Here is an 8,940-nt window from a genome sequence, read left to right as displayed (position 1 = left end):
TCAATACTTACAATACAATACAATACTACATTAATAGATTTTACAAATACAAAATATATAGCCAAAAATTGTAAAAAATTGGGTCTTACTCTGGTATTATATCAAAATCACAAAAAAATATGACATGAGAAGATATAGAACATTGCAGCCTACTTCTAGGTGATACTAATTATCCACTTTCATTTGACATTTAATTTTACAAGAATAATATGTGATTATACTGCATTATGTACATTTGTCTTATGTAAAAGTCGCTTCCATGTATTCAGCTATAGAATAAAAAACATGCTTCAGAAGCATTGATTTTATCTTGTGCTTGAATATCATCAATTTTGGTTCTTTCCTCACATCTTGTGGTAGTTTATTGTAGAGATCTATGGAAGTGTTTAAGGGACCTTTCTTACATAAGTTAAGGCGGCAGTGTTTTATGTGAAGTTTGTCTTTATTTCTTGTGTTTAGGCCATGTATTTCCTCATTTGTAGCAAAGTTGGAAATATTTTGCTTAACATAAATTAAGCATTCATAAATGTATATGCAGGGAAGAGTTAACACATTAAGTTTACGGAAAAGAGTTCTACATGAATAAGTTTTCTTTACTCCAGCTATGATTCTTATAGCTCTTTTTTGAAGCATAGAAAGGACATTGGAGTGGCCCTTGTTACCCCAAACCATAATCCCGTACATTAATAAAGCATCAAAGTTTGCCATATAAAGGCACTTGACAGTTTGGGTGCTTGAGATGTCTACCATTTCTCGAAGGGCATAGCACACACTACTTAATTTTGATTGTAGCTTGTTTATGTGTTCTGTATAGCTAAGGTGTTCATCCAGAATGATACCCAGAATTTTTTTTTTTTTTTTAAGGCTCTAGTTGTGTATTCCCAGATATTAGATTGAGGCTTATTTGGTTTCTCGTTTGGATTGTAGAAAATGTAATGTAATTTGTTTTTTTGCTGTTGAGGAGTAGATTATTATTTAAAAACCAGTCATCTAATTTGTTTAATACGTTATTAGCCTTAGATTGTAGAGATATCTTTGGAAGTGTCTGTTACTATAATATTTGTATCATCAGCATATAATATTGCATTTGCCTCGGGTATAACATTTGGTAAATCATTTATGTACATATGAAACAAAAGAGGGCCAAGAATACTTCCCTGAGGCACCCCACATGTTACACTTTTCATGGTGGAGTGCTGATGTCTTACATATCCTTTTGCTGTGGTGTGAGCGATTTCTATAATTTGCTTTCTATTGGTAAGGTAAGATGAAAACCACTTTTGTGGTAGTCCACGAATACCAAGTTCTTGAAGTTTCCACAGCAATATCTCGTGATTTAGAGAATCGAAAGCTTTTGATAGGTCACAAAAGACTCCTACCGTGTGATTACAATTATTCAGCGATTGTGTGACACATTCTACTAAGTCTGCTAATGCTGTTTTCGTGCTTCGTTCAGACCTAAAACCATGCTGCGACAAGCTTAAGATTGAGTGTTTACTACAGAAATTTTCTACTCTCATCATTATTGCATGTTCAATAATTTTTGAGAAGACTGAGAGTTGCGAAATGGGCCTGTAATTTAATAAATCCTTTGGGTCATTTTTCTTCAGTAATGGTTTAACAACAGCTATCTTTAGCCTGTCTGGGAAAATACCCTGTTCAATGGAATTGTTTATTATATGTAGTAATGGTTGACATAGGGAACCATAACATTTCTTAATTAGGAAGTCTGGTATTTCATCAATGCCGGAAGATCGTTTGTTTTTTATACGCCTGAAGATTATCTGTAATTCCTGTTCAGTAATGGGGGAAATGAACAAGGATTTGTCATTTACTGTTATGTGTGTAGAACATTCTTTTGGAGCAGCCATAAGCCCATTCCTTCTATTATTCACTATATGTGCAGAAAAACCTACACCTACAATTGGTTTGTTTAAGCATTCCTGAACAATACTGTAAACATTTTTTTACCTTTTTTTGCTGCTCTTTCAAAGTTGCAGTTGGTGTTGTCAGCACATAATCCAACAACTTTAGTTTCAATGTTGTATTCATTTAATGTCTTCAGGATATACGAAGACAATATCGGACGTTTCACCACACTGATCTTGAAAATCCAGAACTTTAACGTGCACTCCGCTCAAAGGAAGGAAGTAGCGCACCAACAATGGAAACAATTTCGTAGCTTTATGGTTCGACGAATCTGTGTACACTGTAATGTAATTTACCTGATCCAACTCTTTCTGAAGCTCTGCAACTGCATACGGGCTTATCACATTTGTCACGATCCCTTCACATTTTGTTCTTGCACAAGCATATTGTGGTTCGAAGCACTTCTTAACAAGTTTCGAACTGCAGTCTGTAGAACGAAACGATTGATTATGTTGCACTATATGAAATGCAAAGCACGCTTCTGCTGCTGCCAATTTTTGTTCTTTAGACCCAAAATTCTTGTTTCGAAAATATGTAGAGAGCCAGGCACGTATCCAGAGGGGGGGCTTAGGGGGCTCGAGCCCCCCCCGAAAGTTTAAGTTTTTCACTAGATAAAAAGAGGTTTTTGATTTCTTGTGGTGTGAAATAAAATAATGTGACAATAATTAAAGGAGAGAAATAATTATCGAGGCAAGACGGAGAATGTTCCGTAACCCTGTTATTGATAATAGCACGTATCCAAGATGGGGCACAGGGGGCTAGACCCTTTACCCAGGAAATTTTTCAGTTTACGTTAGATAAAATTAGGTTTTTGGCTTCTTAAATAATGTGAAAATAATGTAAGGAAAGAAATAATTATCGAGGCAAGACGGAGCATGTTTTATACCCCTGTTATAGTTAATGGCTCGAGCCCCCCCTCCCTCCCTCAGGAAATTTTTCAATTTACACGAGATAAAATTAGATTTTTGGCGTCTTGAATAATGTGAAGATAATAAATTTATAAATCTGAGAGAAATAATTATCGAGACAAAACGGAGAGTGTTCTATAACCCTATTATTGTCAATAGTACGTATTCAAGGTGGGAATCAGGAGGCTCGAGCCCCCCCAGGATTTTTTTTATTTTACACTAGATAAAATCAGCTTTTTGGCTTTTTGAATAATGTGACGATGATTTAAGGAGATAGACAATTATTGAGGCAAGACGGAGAATGTTCTATAACCCTGTTGTTGATAATATTGCACGTACACTTTTCTTGTGCTTTCGGTGTTCTCGCAGCGCACTTGAGCACTATGTAGATACTTGTCAGCATTTGGAAGCTGCACAACAAAGGTAGCGCCACACTTAGGGCGATTCGTTGTAATTTCTAATCTCTGGAAGGCGGGAAGGTGTACGTTCTTGAATGAGAGAAGGAGTCAACTACTGGCGATATTAACGAATCGTTTTATCTGCGGAACGTTCTAGAATATAATGAGAATATAAATACGCGGATTCAATTTTTCGGTTGATCTGTACAAAGAATCGGTTAATCAGATTTCAGAGGTAAGTGTGACAATTCATACAGTAGTTGGTGATCAGATCAGTCAGCGTCCTCTTTCGGGGCCTCAGTGTAGTGCTAGTTCGGTTCGAGGGCCGAAGAGATCAAAGGTCTCTCTCTAAAGTGAATATTTCAGCAGTACCGGATATTGGAGTGGTTTATTAAAACAGAAATAAACTGCATAGATCAACTGAAAAGCAAAGCTTTGAGTGATGATTTAGTTTTGCCAGAACTAAATTTCGTATATGCAGTCCGAGAATTTCATGGTATAAAAAAATACTTTTGTTTAAGCCTACTGGGTTCAAAATACATTCAAACACTTAACTACCATAAAGAGACAACCGAAAATTGTATGAATGTTGAGAAGAGAAAGCAAGAAGATGTTGCATATGTAGACATTTTAGGCGGAAATTGCAGGCTCTACCAGGTCCCAAATCAGGGCTCTACCAACTGAGCCACCTAGCCATCCTTGACTTCAACCGATTTTTCGTTAAAATGTATACATAGTACATGTCCTGTGTATATCAAATCGTAACAAGCACATAAAATATAGGAGAGAGAAGAAAACTGAGGAGCATTATCACCGGTTGAGGATATTTTTTTCTGTGGTCAACAAGAGCTACTACTTCGAGGTGACAATGACAGTGGCCTAATAAGGGAGATTTCACACCCTGTCGCCTGAGGATTTCACAAATCGAAATTATATTTGTGCGGCCTTTTGTGTCGCTACGGTGTGAAACGTTGCTGTTGATTGGCCCATTCCAATCGACATGTATCGCGTGTCCCTTCGGTCTGAAACCTTCCTAAGTCTTGAAAATCCAAGTCACAAGGATGGAAAATTAGGGTCTTGTTAAGGTTAGCTGTGAAGGCAGGCAGACAACAGCACCCTAAAGGATCATATCGAAACCTGCAGGAAGAACGCATCTTACTTCAATCTCCAATACGATGATAAAAACTTCTGGTGAGTTGATTTTAAAAAATGTGCGAGATAAAGAGAGGCGTGCCCAGGATTTTCGGAAAGGAGAGGGGGAATACTGGGTCAAATGGGGTTATTACCAGTGGCGTAGCATGGACATTTCGGGTGGGAACGCCAAGTCCGAAGGAAGAGTCGGCCCTTTCTTGCTTAATAATTTACTTATGGTATTAGTCGCCACAGGTATTATTTGCCTGAAGTAAGCTGGGTTTTCAATAAAACATCATCATTGCATGTTTTAGCTAGAAAATTAGATGCCTCACTATGCCACAGATGTTTTGAACTCTGGTGTTCTATACCTTTTTTTATATCTTTCTGCATGACGCAAGTCATTAAAAACCTACCTGAATCACAAGCGCCTCTGCACAACAGTAGACGTCATTGTTGTGGGCGATCCAACTACTGATTGATTTGGTTTATTTTATTTCGCTTTTCTACCACTTTTGGTTAATTGCGAATATGAATATGAGTGATGATATTGATGAAGGAAGGGACACTGACAAAGAACACCCATGTTCACGCTGGGATTCGAACCAGGGACCTCTGTCGTCTTGGCGCACTGTGAAAAGCAGAGTGGATGATCCAAATATCGTACACTCTACTGACGTAACAGTGCCGATTAGTAATTCAGACCACTGTTTATTACATCTTGAGAATGCTGATAAACATTTTAAAATAATTTTCTCCAGAGACCATTCGATGTTAAGAGTTTTCAAATGAATGCTAAACATTTCCATTCACACAATATTAAGTAGTTAGATAATAACGAAAAAATACAATAAAAAAATAATAGTTTTGCGGGTTAAGTGGTAGAGCAGCCACAGGCTGAATTTCTACCACGAGGACTTCACCAACTTATTTGACAAAAACTGTGTTGATCTTTTAGTTTCTAATACACATCGCTGTTCGTGCGATAAATTATACAATGCAGTGGCCATTAAGAAGCAGTATATTTGAGATTGGTAAAGTTACGTCAGTCAATATTGTGTATTGTAGCATCACATAGCACGCGTTGCATGAGCGCGAAGAGCGAAGAACGGGTAGGAATTCTGCCGCTGTCGTCTGCTTCAGAAGGCAGGAAGGGTCACATGAACCAATCACGGTAGACCTCTCGTACGCGGGCGTAAGAGAGGCCATTTACACACGTGCTGTAGAAATCGAAGCTTTCCCTCCATAAAGGCAGCAAGGAATATAGAGTTCTGTACGCCGAACCTGTTCGGCGTCCGGCCGGGAAAGGCATTGAAAAGAGATGCTAGAACGAGTGTTGAGAGTGGAGCGTTGCAAGAGGATCGCGAAAAATAGCTATTATAATGTCATGAAGGTCAAACATATATGAAATTAGTCACGTTTTACTTTATAATCACAGCATTTAAGCATTTTTGAAATTTTAAATCTGGGAACGCCGGGCGTACTATAACGCTACGGCACTGGTTATTACCTCACCAAACCTCCCTTGGGCATTACACTGGAGATAAATGAGTAAGCATTTCATCATACTGGGAGACGAAACATTAGATGTGTTGGGAACGGAGGGGTTTTCACTGTGCATTAATTGTTTCGTGATCCACCTGTATTCGAGAAGACTTCCTTTGTTTCGTGCCGATATATGACAAGACAGCGGAAAGTGTGACAGGCAGTTTTGAACACTTGTGAGTGCTAAGGCCTGAATCTGAACAATTTGGTGGGTTTCGGCTTTTATAAGAGCTGAAAAAATGGGAGGACAAGACACGTTAGTAGTGTTCAGGCTCGAATCAGAGAGAAATATTCGAGAGCTGTCTGCGTCCAGTTCGCAGCCCACAATTTGAATCTCGCGTTGTCGAGTGGATTGTCCATCCCGTGCATGTGTAACAGCTTAGTCAAAACACTCAAAGACACCATAGATGTTTTTATGTCTGATGAGATGAAATGGACAAACACACATACTGAGATGGTTCCGGCACACAATATTAATGCATGGAAACAGAGAAGTCGAGTGGTAAAAAATGTTCCGATTTCACGTTCTGATTAAAATGACAGCCTTACAGTGACAACGATTTAAGAGATAGTTGTTCCCCATTTTTTATTTTTTTGCCTGAACATTATGACCTCTTAATGTTAAGCCTTGGCTACCAAAATAAAGTAAACTTTCCTTGCAACGCCCTCCGCACCCTCCCCCCTCCCCCGTTTTGGAACCCAATTGCCACCTCTGGTCTTAAACACACAATAGTGAGGTTCTTACTATACCCCTTAAAAAATGGTGTTGAGCCCCCACCGAAAGGAATTCCTGGATACGTGCCTGTAGAGAGCAGCATTAGATGCAGCAGCAGAGTCGGCAGATTTGTGTTTTTCCGTTTGCAGATGTCGTGTTATTTCAGACCTGACCTTCCATTGTTTGTACTTGAAACTCACCTGAACATTTTTCACAATGAACATCACTATCGCTTTTGCCTCTTTTAAGAAATGGATAAAGAGATTTCAGTTCTGAATTAAATGCACATTTCCTCCCAGGAGGCATCTTCACCCGACAGTGTTGAAGTACGAGACGTGCACTTCAGGAACGAGACTTCCACTCTACGCACCCCGCAATAACTGGACAGATCGGCGCCATCTGACACTTTTGTTCGCAACTGTCTACAACCTGCTCTCTGCCGTGGTAACTACGCATTGTTCTAACCGGATGTTCATTCTCTCCAGCCCGAGCACAACAGAAAAGTATGTACTGCATAAACTGTTGACATGGAAAACACAAAAGAAAATATAAATAGAAAATAAATATTTGGGCTTCGGAGACCAGAGTAGAAATCAGGACATTTCGCAGGACATATCTTAATTTTATACATGGCTTCGCATTCTGCAGGACAGCCCATCAAAAAAAGGACTGTACTGCGAAAATCAGTACGGATGGTCACCCTATGAAAGTCCCACCAGATGGCACATCGGTTAATTTTAATCGCGAATTTTGCCGATCGCGGACCACTCAATTTCGCTTATCTTGTACTTTCTATGCCTGGTGGGGTGGAAACCTTGCATAGCGACTACGGTGGTGAAACTGTGACCGCCATTTCGCATGTTACGGAAGGAAAGAAACAACGAAGAAAACTTACTCGATATGTCGCAAATAGAGCTTATCTCCGTGAAATAAGCGAAATGCCACCTTAACAATGTTTCTCAATGCAGAATACGTCCCAGTCAACAAGGTAATGTTACCACAACGTTGTAACATAACATAACCTAACATACCTAACGTTGTTACAACGTTGAATGTATGTTGATACAACGTTGTGAAAACGTTGTGTCAACGTTTAAGGGTCATTTTTTTCAACGTTGCCTGACAACGTTATCACAACATATACTGAACATTATGTAGCAACGTTAGGTATGTCAGGGGTTAATGTTGCCACAACTTTTTTTGCAACATTACCTTGCTGCCTGTGTAATTTACGAATATAATAATGTATATTTAAAATATGGTTATTTCGCATGGTAAGCTATTAGCAATCTTGCCAAGCCATTTTTGTATATAATACATATGCGTAACAGGAAAAACTCATGTTTGTAACGTCACAGTTTCTCTTTACATATTATAAAAACTTTTCCTGCTCCACCAAAATAGGCAATTGTTAGTCTGGAGATTTTGATGAATTAACCAATCTCTAACTACACCTGGTAATTAGTTTCTTTTCGTAGTTTTTTTTTCATTGACAGGTCGCTTTGCTTGCTTCAGCATCAATATTTATTTGGCTGATATCTCATTTTTCAATCACAATTGTAATTACATATAAATACTTTTCTTTACAGGATTTTTTACAAAGTCCCCCGCAACTGTCGCTAGGGGAGTTACTCGACAATATTTCCGGGCAAATACAATTCTAACTACTACAATACAATAACAAAATACAAATACATACAGTGTACTGTGTACAGTACGACATGAATATTTTACATAGTTATGTTATCTGGAATTCTGATTTTTCCGTTCTGTGTATCTGTAAACAAACAGGTATGTGTTTGTTTCTTGTATAGTACTTCCAATGTCTGGAAGAATATGTCTTGTGGTCTTAATTGTTATGGTCGAGGTAGGCGCACAATGTTCCGACAGGGGCCTCGATTTTCCAATATCTTTGATGAGTGGATTTGGATGAACTTGGATTTTCCTCCAAAGTTTTGCTTGAGCTGAGTGAAGGGCTTCCATGAGAGGTGAGCACTCCAAATCTTCGTGCATTTGTTGTATTCTGGTTGTTCTTGGGTAGTGTCCTATAGCTCTAAGGGCTCTATTTTGCACCACTTGGATTTTGCGATGATGGATATGGGCCATCTGCTTCCACACTGGTCCTGCATACAGTAATATAGGCCGGATCATGGATTCTGGCTTCTAGTTGGAGAACGGGCAAACTGAGTATTGGGTATAAGTATCCAATGCGTTGTTTTGCTCGGTTGGCCATCTTCTCGGTATGTTGGCCGAAGGTGAGATGACGATCCAATGTCACTCCTAGGTATGTGACGGATGTTGTGCTAGGAACTGC

This window comes from Lepisma saccharinum, chromosome 13 (genome assembly GCF_977018435.1).
Source record: "Lepisma saccharinum chromosome 13, izLepSacc3.1, whole genome shotgun sequence".
NCBI lineage: Eukaryota > Metazoa > Arthropoda > Insecta > Zygentoma > Lepismatidae > Lepisma > Lepisma saccharinum.
The sequence above is the reverse complement of the archived record's forward strand: the minus strand, read 5'-3'. Positions refer to the sequence as shown.